The sequence below is a fragment of the Parasteatoda tepidariorum genome, chromosome 7 (assembly GCF_043381705.1).
Source record: "Parasteatoda tepidariorum isolate YZ-2023 chromosome 7, CAS_Ptep_4.0, whole genome shotgun sequence".
NCBI lineage: Eukaryota > Metazoa > Arthropoda > Arachnida > Araneae > Theridiidae > Parasteatoda > Parasteatoda tepidariorum.
In genome coordinates, this window is record NC_092210.1 from 41,365,060 (window position 1) to 41,378,684 (window position 13,625).

The window sequence follows — 13,625 nt, forward strand, 5'->3', positions numbered from 1 at the left end:
TATATATTAGTTAACCCGGCAAACGTTGTTTTGCCATATGAATTATTTCTAGAGTATGAAAATATATCTTACTTATTGTAAGTGTGTGCGTACGTGGTATGTGAGTGGAAAAGGCAAGGAGCGCTGTATGCTATGACGAAATGTGAAAATAACAACACACCAAATAATAGTTTTTTTTTAATTTATTGTAACTTCTTTTTATAAATTATATATACAACGAGTTCTGAAAATATTAGTCAACAATATTAATCTCTTAGTGCAATGGGGTGTACAGTATTTTTTGTCAATCCATCTTTAGCTAACACAAATAAACTTGATGATTTGCCCACTCGAGAGCATGCCACATAAAATTGTCCGTGTGAAAAGCATGGTGTGCTCAAATCTGAGCCACAAACAGACATTGTTTGGCCTTGGGATTTATTAATAGTCATTGCAAATGCCAATCTAATGGGGAACTGAATGCGTTTAAATTGAATTGGCACATCTGTGGGTATAGTAGGGATTCGTGGAAGTAATATACTTTCACCCCGGAATTTGCCATTTAAAATAATGACTTAGATAACGTTGTTCATTAATTTTTTAACGACAAATCGCGTACCGTTGCACAGTCGTGGTGGGTTCGAATTACGAAGCAAAATAACCGGATATCCAACTTTGAGTACTAAATTATGCGGTGGTATGCCTGGTAAATCCAATGAGTTTTAAAACTCTGTTGGAAAATTTGCAGCTTCAAAGGGATCGCAAACAGCATCAACGGATTTATATGTCACCAAGTTACCTGGCAATAACTGTTGTATCTTCAGATTCCATTCGTTGACGTCCACATGTTTTGCTGCTAAAATCGCCCTTTCTGCCAGCCACTCATGATGAATGTATTGCGTGGGTACATCGGGAAATATTAAGTTAATGAGAGCATCTTGTGAATCAATGATTGTGCAGAAATCGTTCGGTAATTTTATGCATCCAGCCTCATCCTTAGTAACTTTTCCATCACCGATGTCTAACAATTATTTTGAGAATGTTTCCGCAGATGGATCCTGAAGCATTTGGACTCGCATATTTACTTTTAGTTGAACTTTTTCAACATTACGCCACAGTGGAGATGATTTCAAGCAAGCATTGATCTCATCAGCGTACGTTAAACGCCGGAATAATGGGAAGTGTTTGTCTGAAATCACCTGAAAGGAGAAACAGAATGCCGCCAAACAATTTGTCATTGTTTTTTACATCTTTCAGTGTCCTGTTCAACGCCTCAAGCGAATGCTTGTGTGCCATAGTGCATTCCTCCCAGATGATAATTTATAGTGTTTCAACACTGTGGCCATAGACGGTTGCTTTTTTATGTTGCACACTGCGTCTGGGTTGTTTTGAATATTTAGTGGCAGTTTAAATACTGAATGAGCTGTTCTGCCTCCATCCAATAAAGTTACCGCAAAGCCAGATAATGCAACGGCCAACGCGATGCCATTATTTGATCGTATTTCAGCGAGAATGAGCGAAATAATAAATGTTTTGCCAGTTCCACATGGTGCATCCAAAAAAAAATTAACCTTGTCCAGCCGAAACTGCGAGCATAATGCGGTCGTAAATGTTCCTTTGTTCCTCATTCATTAGTTGAACATTGCGAGTAACAATCACTGCCATTTCTACCGTATTGTATTGAAGTTCACGATTCATGTCAGTGTTTAATAAGTCAGATACACTTCGATTCGGCGAAGGCATATCGAAATGACTGAGTGGCAAGTTGGCAATAATAATGCAAAGATCCTCAATAGCAATCAGTGCTTCATTGTACATAGCATCGCTGAATGCTATCGTTAGAACGTTGCAACGTGTGCGATGTTGATACCGTATATCATCAGTCATCGAATCTTTGTGATTATCCCATAACGTTTCTATACGGGCCGGGAAACATGTAGTTAATACTATAGCGAATAGTGGACGAATTTGCTTTGCAGTACAGTTCAATGCTGCTTCAGCAAACATGCATTCCCACTGGTTGTCGTTTTCCAGCAAGCCGAGTGCAACGCATGCATCTTTATACGTTGGATAATGATGTCCCTCGACTTAACGTATAGCTTGAAATGACAATGAGCAGGTGACATTAACCAACAACAGTCGAAAATAAAAGCAATCAGTCTGACTGTAGGATTGACTGTAAATACTCTCCCCAAGGCGCTTGATTTGAATAAACCGGGACAGGCATCAACCGGTGTGCCTTGCTTGCGGGGTGTCCATTGTTTTGTTTGATCCCATGTGAAATAGTGTGGTACTTCTGAGTAGAGTAATGTCCGGGCAAAGGCACCAAACACATTCGCACTATTACACAATTCAAAAAATTCGGTGAGTGTAGTTTTTGGTGGATTTATAGCTCGGTCAATCGCTGACTCGTTCGTGAGATATACGAGCTGACCGTTTTCAAGATGAACGGCTAAATGATTAACGGTTAGATCCTGCTCATGAATTGGGAAACTAAAGATACGCCAAACAGCTTCATTGGAGCTGATGTACCGGCCAATTTGGTACAGCGTTATTTCATCGTTGTTATTCACTGGAAGAGCAGTCACATTAGTATTTTTAACTCGAAATACTGCCATATCACTGCCTTTATTCACATACTTGCAAAAATCTTTTAAGGGCGAGCATAAGTATTAGAGCTTAGTATGACTTGTTGCAACGTGCGTGAATATTGTTTTTGAATTATTATTTTACTATGTCTAGTTTGGATTCGAATACGATTAAATAAAGATATATTTAAAATATACGTTAAATTTTGTCCAAAAAATGAAATAAAAAAATTAGTTATAAACCTATTCTCAGACCTACTGAATATACATATAAAATTTTATCAAAATCTATCAAGCCGTTTCGGAGGAGTTTAACCACTAAAACTGTGACAAGAGATTTTTATATATAGATAATGATGATAATTTTCTCGCTAGAGATAAAATTACCTTAGCTCCTAGTTGACATTTTAAATATCAAAATAAATTATTCACTAAACCTTTATTTGTCTCTTCCTTTACTTTTATGATCATTTTGAAACACTGCACAATAACACAATTAAGAAACACTATTTTAAAAGCTATTTGTTTAATTTCCTTTGAGAGAAGTTAGATTAAGAGGCGAAAAAAGTAATGAATTAACTTAATTAAATGTTACTGAAAGTTACACGCAATCATTTTATGCTTCGTGTACCTATGAATAATGAATGAATCTTCTGTTATATTTTATTTTTGATGCTTACGCCAGTTGGGCATAGCTTTTTTTTAAAAAAATAATGCTGTTTTAATTAAAATTTTGTGAAATGATTAGTTTTTAATTCAATTTATACTGATGTATTTACGTTTTATAAGAAATATCTTAATTTTCCAAACTCAAGATTAAATCTTTTTTTTACCCTGTCAGTCTCACTTTTTTTTAGCAAATAAACACACAATATTAAATATGTATAACATATCCGTAATAAAATTTACGTTATTTTGATACAAATTTAATAATTACACAAATAAATTTCATTCAATGTTGATGAGTACAATAATTATTTTCAATGTTCATTAAGTACGAATATTATTTCAAACACTATTTATAAATACAAATTTGAATTTCGTATAATGTTAAGAAGTACAATGTTACTTTCATACACTGTTGATAAATTAAAATAATATTCACATATTCTATTATTAATTTTTAACAATTTAGGTATATAATGACTTTATAAATAACATTAAATCATGTCTTTATTCAAGTAAATGCTTTGAGTTGTTTTTATTTAAATATAAAACTTAGAAAAGAGAACAGAACATGTCCTTAAGATAAAAGTTTTATCACATTTTCGGTTTATAAAGTTAAATATAAAACGCTTCAGTGCTTTAGGGTTGCAAATACAAGTTCACTATTTTGTATCTTAGCATATACGATCGTAAACTGAAAAAAGTGATAATATTTTACTGAATGGGCCATTTATGGCGAATGTACTCCTTATTTTCCGGTTTGAAAAATTTGAATCAGGCAGCAGCTGTTGCCGAGAGATAGGTAGTTTGCGGACCGATCTCATGTGAATTATTTGAGACATTTCATAAAATAAAATACTATACTTTAGATGCATCATTAATTTTTAATAGTAAGCAAACTTTAAAGATTCATAATATTTTTATTGATCTAGAGAAAAACTTTTATCAATTTTTTACTGACTTTTTGCAGTTTTTAAGCAATATATTGTTTGTTTATATATTCACAATTGTGTTTAATCTTCAACCTTCACTGTTAAAAATAAGATTCCTTTCACCAAATAATTGGTGTCAATTTAGTTGCAATCAATATAATAAAAAACTAGGCTAAGTTCTACCAATGTCGTGGTGCTGTAAGAAGTACAACAATAGTAGTTAAACGTTGAACTAAATCCAAAGTTTTCTTTTTTTGCACCCATTTTACAGTGAGGCGACTAACCTGGTTCAAGGTTTGACTGCTAATGAAATTTTAGGTGAAAGATTGAACCAAGCTTAATGTTTTGTTTCGACCAATTTTAGGTTAAATTTTTGAGCCACGTTTCAAGTTACAATGTAAACCAATTTTAAAAAAATATCGGTCTAAAAGAAAACTTAAGATTTAGTTCAACGTTTGACTGCAATAGTACCTTCAAGAGCACCACAACAATGGTGGAATTTCGCACCAAATTCTTTATATGGGTTAAAAGTTAAATTGACATTCATTTAGTTAAACGCTGAAGCATGTTTTCTAATGTATGTATCCTATTTTCCTTTACGCATATTCCTGAAGTTTAACGTTAGAAAACATTTTTAAGTTTTAAATTTCAGGAATTTATAGATCATTAATAATTTAAATATAATAATAAAAGCATTTTTCCTGAAATTAACTGAAACACATAATGCCTACTATGTTGTTTTCTGATTTTACAAACATTATCAACCTGACTGGTACTGGAATTTTTATACCTGAAGTTATTTTTGTACGTTGAAATATTAAAAAGAGAAAGCTGTGATATGCTTATAATTTTATAATTATTATTCTGTTAGCTTAACCGAAATAGTTGTTACTTTTGAAAATCCAAAATAGCGTTTAGAAATAAATAATTGCTTAATTTGCTTAAATAAATATTTTGGAGCTTTTGAAATAATCATGATAGTTACCATTCACCTTTCTTTATTATTAATATATTATCAATTCTATTTTTTAATAGTAATATTCATTAAGTGATACATATGCCTATCTCGATTGTTCATTTCATTGAAGAATTAACTAAAAAATTGGTAAAAACATATGCTTAGTAGGGAGAAAAAGACGTTAACAAAAAAGACATGAAAAGGTTTTATTTTTTCTCACATTATACTTTTAGCTCTAAGTAATTGATTAAAGAAAAACATATTGTTCTTTAACCTGCTTCTTTCAGAAGAATTTTAATATGTAAATAACAGTAGTTTATCTCTCTCCCTACAGCTCTGTAATTTTTTATTCGTTGCCAACCATTCTTAAAAGTAAATTCAATTTCTATCTATAATAGCTAAATATTTGATACACATTTCTCCCTTTTTTCAATATGAAGCAAAGTTTGGTATGAAGACAGATTTTACAATAACATGAAGCGCATCGATTCAAATCAATAACTCAAATGAACTTATTGGCAAATTTTAACCGTGGTTCAAATAATGAAATCTAAGTTATTCGCTTGATTCAAATCATCTTACTAAACTTAAACATTTGTTTCAAATTACCGAGCAAACTCTTTTAGATACAGATTTAAATCTCGCATTCCATTTACGAATCAATTACAAAGTTGACTAAATCGATTTGAATAAATTCGCAGATTTTGTGTTCGAATCACAAAACTGAACTAATTTGACAGATTCCTGTTATCAGACTAAACTAATATATTTGATTCAGATAACTGAAATCCTGTCGATTTGAGGGTAGTAATTTAAATATTTCTCTTAACAAGTGATTCGCAGTCACGTTTGCTGATTGAAATAATCTAAAGTAATGATTCGCAAAAACTTTCAGCTCAATTTCGCAATCTCTATTACCAATAACAAATATCTCTGTAACTTAAAATCATTTGAAAAGTGAAAGCGTAAACGAAAAAGCAATCAGACCATCTAATGTTTGTAAATCTCAGAACATCAACTCGAGTAATAGAATCAGCTTAATACCGTATTAAAAGAAAAAGGCTCCTAGAACAGAATATTTTATGTGCTGTAATAAATATTTATCTCTTTTCCCATAAAGCTGTTTGGAAGATAGCAGATGGGGAAGAAAAAAAAAACATTCCACTCCTCTCGAATCCACAGCTTAATGCGGATTCAGGAACGTAGAAGATGTGATAGAATGAGGTGAAGGGAAGAGGATAAATCCCAAGCATCACTTCTCTCAACTCAGATATCCCCGGTCGATACTAACCACAATAAGCCGCGATCGCAATGCCGCCTAGTGGAAGTTGGAATAAACTTATTCAGTGGTCGTCGCGTTGCCTGGCGACGGTAATTTGGCGTCAAATATGATTTGATTTGGCGAATGTTTTGAGATAAGGGAGTTAAGGATGATGAAATGAATCAATTGTGTGTAGCACTGCAGGAATGAAATGATTAGCTTTGGGCAGAATAAATCAGAGAAACTGAAATATATAAATAACGAAAAAATGAATTTATTTCAATACTTTAAGCTTAAAGAAACAAATAGTTATTAAATTTGTTTAATGATAGATTTTAAATGCGTTGTTTCACGAAATTATATTTTTACATATATTTAAGACATCAACATATATTTCAAAGAAAAAAAATGTTGAGAAAAAACAAAAAAAGTTTTTTAAAAATAGTTTATTATGCTTATTGGATCTTTTCCCTTTCGTAGGCATGAGAGAGTTACTAATTAAATTATTCCTTTGCAGAATATTAGGGAATAATATAAAAGTATTTGAAAAAAAAAAACATTTTTGATGATTGAAACCAAGAATCGTCAACATAAGCATTGATAATATTTTGTTTTTATTTTGTCAAATTAACTGAACTTCATATTGATATATTTAAGTTTTAGGTACATTTATAATTTTGGACAAAGAACCGAAGTAAGTAAAAAAGAGAATATAACTTGTATACTCAAATGCTTTTGATATTAAATTTTAAGTTGTTTAACTTTCTAGTACTGCCAGTATAGTTTTCTCTATCTTAAAAATATGATTTTGAAATAAATTATAAACACCATATTTTTTATGCAGCAAAATAAAACATTTTGAAAATTGCAAACAGCTGAAATGCTTACCTTTTTAATTAATAAACAGATTTGATAAGGATTAAGAAAAAATTTTTTTATTCCATTAATACTATTAAATGGTTTTTTTTATACATATCTTGATTTTTCATAGATTATTTTTCATTTTTCAAACATCCTTTTTTTAAGTTAGCTTACTTAAAAAAATTCTACGCGTGAATTATACACAGCCAATAAATAGGACACAGAATAGAATACATAAACATAAATGAACTCTAGTACCAAAAGGGGAGGATTCAGCATTTCGCTACTTTTTTTAAAGCTTAAAAATTTTTGAAGTCATTTTTATTAAATATTTTAAAAGTTTAAAAGCATAGCATATGTCGTAATTTAGGCAAAAAAGAGGATATCTTTTCCCCATAGCTACAATACTGTGGTTTAAATGCAAAATATATAAGGATAATTCTAAATAGTTTTAGCACTATATTTTTTAAACATCCCAAAGAATTCAATGAATATAAAATTTGAAATCTATTTTTGTTCCAATTTGCTCTGGCCTTAAAAAAGAAGAAAATATAATTATATCCCTCATACTCGTTGGAAAACTAGGGTTATGTTAACTTGGGTTTCTGGCGACTAGGGTAACTTTGGTTATTCTCAATAAGAAAGATTGGGCAGCAAAAAGCACTAACTCAATTACCTTTAAGAGCTCTGTAAAAGAAATCTAGGCAGTGAACTGTAATGTTGGCTGTAAAACATTTTCATTTACCATTTTATCAATGTGAAAATAATTATTTTGTAAAGTGACTGAAGAGGAAACAGTTTGAATACTTTAGCAACTTTGATTCGGAAAGTCTATAGCAATAACTGGTATAATTTTCATATTGTTTCTATATGCGTTACATGCAATAACCATGGGAAGTATATGATTGTGGAATAATTATACCTTCATTTTCATTTGACTTTCATGGCTGAAAAATGTTAACCCATTGTCCATAAGAAAATTGCTGTTATTTTGCCCTTCTTTAGCCTTTTCGCAAACTGTCACATATCGCCGAAACGGTAAATGTTCGATCCCACCACTGGCATATCTATTTATGCATCAAGCATTTTTGATAAAAAAAGGAATAATGGAATTCTGACAGACATTAAAATTACTGAAAGATCCCTGTATTTAAACACAAGAGACAATGCAGTTGCAGAATTGCTTTAAAAAAATCCTTGAAAGATTTTTAGCATATCTTCGAAAATTTGTATCATTTATATTCTTTCTGAGACCCAGAAACCAAGAGATGTCGCTTAATTTTGAAAAAGTGGATGAATATCCAAAATATCCCTGACCGACTTTATTTTCGAAATTCCATCTCGAAGGAAGTGACAAGGAAAATTTCTTTTTGAATAAGATCTTTCAAAATCTTTCAGTGTGAATCATATTATGCAGCAACATAAGTTCACTTTTTTCATTATTTCTGTTAATAGCTCAGTTAAAACTAAACTGCAAAAACCTTTTTTAAAAAATTCAGTTTGTAGTTTTGATGCAGAATTTTTTAAGGTCGAAGGACTAAGAAATTATTGCAGCTTGTAAAATGCAATAATTTTGCAGTGGTACCAACCTCGAAAATTCTATGCAGTAGCATTAACCTCAAACATTCTGAAGTAAATATTTTGTTTAGAGTTTGGTTAGATTAAGTTTTTTGTCAGATTAGGTAATGAATATTGATTTAAATTTCGATTGAGTTCTGTCAAATGAACTGTGTAATGTGGCTTAATTAATTTTTCAGGTGGTGCCATTTATCTTAACAGATGAGATATTTTTATGTTAAGCAGGGTCTATCGATGGCTGTGATGCTGCCCATCTATGCGTGAAGGAGAGTTTCTTATTTTAATAATAAAGTAGCCATAGTACGCAATTGAAAAGCGGAGATAAATAAAAACTCTTCATGTGATTAAGAAATGTAAGAAACATTGTGGTGTCAAAGCTGAAATTCGAATTCCTGTTTACTCCAAGCATGAGTTTGTCAGATTTGACCTCTCAGCAACAGAATGAACCTAGCTGCAAGGAACTAAGTGGCTTTGTAAAGTGAACCTAGTTGGCCCTCTTTACAAGGCNTAATAATAATAAAAATTAGCGCTTGGTACCAGATACCTCAGACTACCTATCAGCACCTTGTGGAATCAATGCCACGGCGGGTGCTAGCAGTTTTGAGAGCTAAAGGTGGTCCTACATGTTAATAGCAGGCTGGTCATAATGTAATGGCTCTTCGGTGTTTACTGATAAAGATAATATAGTGATAATAATGACTGATAGAGATAATGTACTGGATGCTTAACCGTACTAGGTGAAAATAGTCAATAAACTGTTTTTCTTACTGTTAACAATTTGAATACCATTTTTTTATGGTTAGTCATTTCTTTGGGTTGAATGCGATAAAATAGCAATTAAATAAATTGTTATCTTTTCCAAGAAAATGGTAACAGTGTAGATTTAATGATTGACTAGAAATGGATAGTGCGCCTTTTGCGTTGTTTGCTTTAGCTCCTAGAATTGTCTTTGTTTTTTCAAGTTCTTGGAACGAATTTATTCTAATTTGAGTTCAATTGAAAATACATTAAACCATTTTTTTTAAATAGAATTGTTTGTATAATTTAAAAATAGACTTTTTAACAGAGAAAAAGTTATTTTGCTTTGAATGATCTAAGCTTAATTCAGAAAAATTTCATAAATGAACTGAAATTAATAAATTTATGAAGGATGGTAAATATATCAATAAAGCTAAAAAATATGGGATAAAATATCCATTTTCACATTCAACAACGAAAAGCTTTTTGATACGAAATTGTTCGAAACATGAAAAAAAAAATCTATTTATTTTGATATGTCTAATTTTGGTTCTTAAATAGTTCTTGTTTAGTAAGAATTCGAATTAAAAAAAACTTGTTAATTTATCAATTTACATTATACTATAATATTGTTTTACCCATAACTTTGTGGAAAAATATTTTTGAGTCATAAATAAATAAATAAATTTTGCATAAAAACAAATTTGCATATAAAATTACTAAAATACAGAAATATTTAAATACCTAACTTTAAGCAAACTTTAAAATAATTCTGTAAAAAATCTTACTTAATTTTTAGTGCTTCCAAATTATAGATCTTATACATTTCATTTTATAAATAAAGGAAGTCTTTGGAAAATATATCCGTTATAAAAGTCCGAGACACCGTAAGTTATCACCGTTCTTACTACATATGTTTAGAACCCTCATCAAAATCTAAGATTTTTATAATTATAAATTATATTATCAAGGATAAAAAAACCGTATGAAATGTTCATTATCAAAAAAGAAAGCGAGTTTAAAGACATCAATACCACTTTGATTACCAGCAGACTCTCTCACTTTCAAAATAATACAAAATAGCAGCATTTTTTCTGAAGATACATTAGAAAATAAACTTTTAAAACGATGACTGTATAATTATTTCATATTACTGCAGTATAGCCACAGATTTAAAGTTTCATTGGTTTTTAAATTTACAATTTTAAGTGATCGCACAGTAGAGCTTTTGTAATAGCTTAACATTTCTAATTGCAAAAATTGGCGTTTGTTTTTAATTAACTTCACATTAATTAACATTCTAACTTATGTGATAAAGCTTAGCTCAACCTTAGCCAGCAATATTCTTAATATTAACACGTGAATTTGCTTATAAACAACCAGCTGGCGCTGAGATGATTGGGCAGGTGGTTGTGCATCAGTGGTCTACTTCTTTTCTAGTTGAGAGTATCCCGTTGTTGGATGAAGCTTCAAGCTATTTCTAATAATTACTTCCTCCCATTTTCTTTTGGTAATCAAAAATATTTTAATCTACCCATAATTTTTATTAATTCGTCATGCTGTAATTACGTTTTTACAAAACATTCCATCTGTGCTTTTTTCTAACTGCACATCAGGAACTATTTAATGCTAATGACAGACAAATATATATTCGCGTAATTTCATGAAAAGTATGCTATGCGATTTTTTTGTCCAATAAAAATGCTCTTTTTACAATGTGGAATTTGGAAAGAAACCAAACACGCATTTTTATTAAATGGAAAAATCAACCAAAATAATGTCTTCATTGCACCATCAAAAGTAATAATAGAACTACAATATCAGACAGACTGAGTTGTAATTTTTTCTTGTGTGTAGAATTCGAAATTAAAAATAATGTTAAGACATTATATTATATGGATTTTTATCATACTTAATTAGGTAGAAACTTCAAAATTCATATTATAGTCTCCGTTTGAAAGCATGTTTCTGTTATTTTTATCGGTTTGTAACTTTTATCCAAGTTCTATGACTTATCACATTAACTTTCACGCTTAATTAATTACAAAATAGCTAATTTATAAAAATAAAAGAATGCTTATAATCTGATTAAAACTGTTAGAGCGAAACGAAAAATAACGTAACTTTCTTGAAAATCTGTAAAGAAAATACCTGTAGAAAATGGTGAAAAAAGCGATTAAGTTTCAAAAAATATTTATTGATAATTATAATTAGAAAGGAAAATTTACATGAAAGAATTAACAATCCAAAAATAAAATTTTTGATGCATGTGCATAAGTCCTGCTAATAACAAATTAAAGAAAAAATGAAAACATTGAAGTTTTTAATCTTTTTGTTCTTAAGCCTTTCTAATGTTTTAAAAATAAGAAAAACTAGTAATACAGTTTTTTTAAGTATTATTCGAATTTAAGTCTTTCTAATGTTTTTAAGATAAGCAAAAACAGACATTAAAATTTTGAATGTATTATTTATTCTAACTTAATCCTTTCTGATGCTTTCTATGATCAGAAAAAGCAGATAATACAGTTTTAATGTATTGTTGTAACATGAGCTTTCCTAATGTTTTTAAGATAAGAAAAAAGCAGGTAATACAGTTTTTAATGTATTATTCATGATGTAGTCACATGTAGTTATGTCATGATGTAGTACAATAAATTTGACTTAGTATTGAAAACTACTATAAAATTGGATGTAGACGAATTTGAAAATAAATATAGATTACATGTAATCTATTTTCAAAATAATCAGCAAAATTATATTATTTACTCAATCTTTTAATACCAAAAATAATCGTAAAAGTTGCCGCGCTGTTTTAGGTTGTCAATTTGATGGTAACTTTTATTTTGTAATGAAAAAAATGAAAAAAAATGTATTAAAAAAAAGGAAACTTAAAATCACGAAGATGTGTAGAAAAATGTTGAAAGAGTAAAATGGAATAAAAAAATTAATATTTGATAATTAGTTCGAGAATTATTAATTATTAAACTTGTAGTAAAAAATAGCACGTGAGCTGCTCTGAATTACGCAGAAATGTACAAGGAAATTAAAAGTTTGACATGATCAAAGGGCCATTTTTATTTATGAATTTAACACACTTACTTTATTTTTTTAGACTTCAAACTTGTTCTAAAAGTTTTGCAATTTTAAGCACTTTTCTGAGTCTTTTATTTTACTTTTTCGCATTAAATAGTAATAATTTATCAGTTTTTGTAGGACACACCGTTGGAAATTTCTCGTAAAAAATGGCTAAATAACAATCTATTTAATTGTTATTTTACCATAGTTAAACACAATAGTCAAATAACCATAAATAAGATGGTAATGAAACTATTAACAGTGAGAAAAATCATTTATTAACTATTTTTTACCTAAAACGGTTAAATAACAATAATTTTACTGCACCAACTAAGCCCTCCTATTGAAGCAACTTAGTTCCTTGCAACTGCGTACATATTATAGCCGAGAGAGCTAATCTGTCAATCTCACGACCGACAGAACGGGGGTTCGAGTCCCAGTGTTGACACCTCCATTCCGTTTAGCACACATGAAGAATTTTCAGTGTCCTGGACTCTCTACTATCCATTATCAAATGAGAAGTCTAGCTCCTATGTCCAGTTAAATTAATTTTTTTATGGTTTTGAAACCACGGTAGTTGTAAATGGTTAAAAAACAGTATAGTTTTGAATTCATGATTTTATAACCATACTAGATGTAAACGGTTTCAAAACCATAAAGGTGAAAAATATTTTCTTTGCCGTATACTTTACGGTTAATCGGATGGACAGACTGCTGCCGGTAAACTCAAATTTAAAAACAAAATGCCAAAAAATTGGAACATAATTCAAGAGAGATAAATTTCGCTTCCAATTTAAATTGTCATAATGATATATGGTTATCGTTATAGATCCTTAACGAGTAAAATTTTATTGCATTTGTTTTGAGACACATGTTTAAAACTACAATAATTACACTTACGTAATCTAATCCTTTAAAGTTATGATAATTACATGACTTATTAACAAAATAATCTTAATTGTTATTTGAAAAAATGTATTCCACAAAAA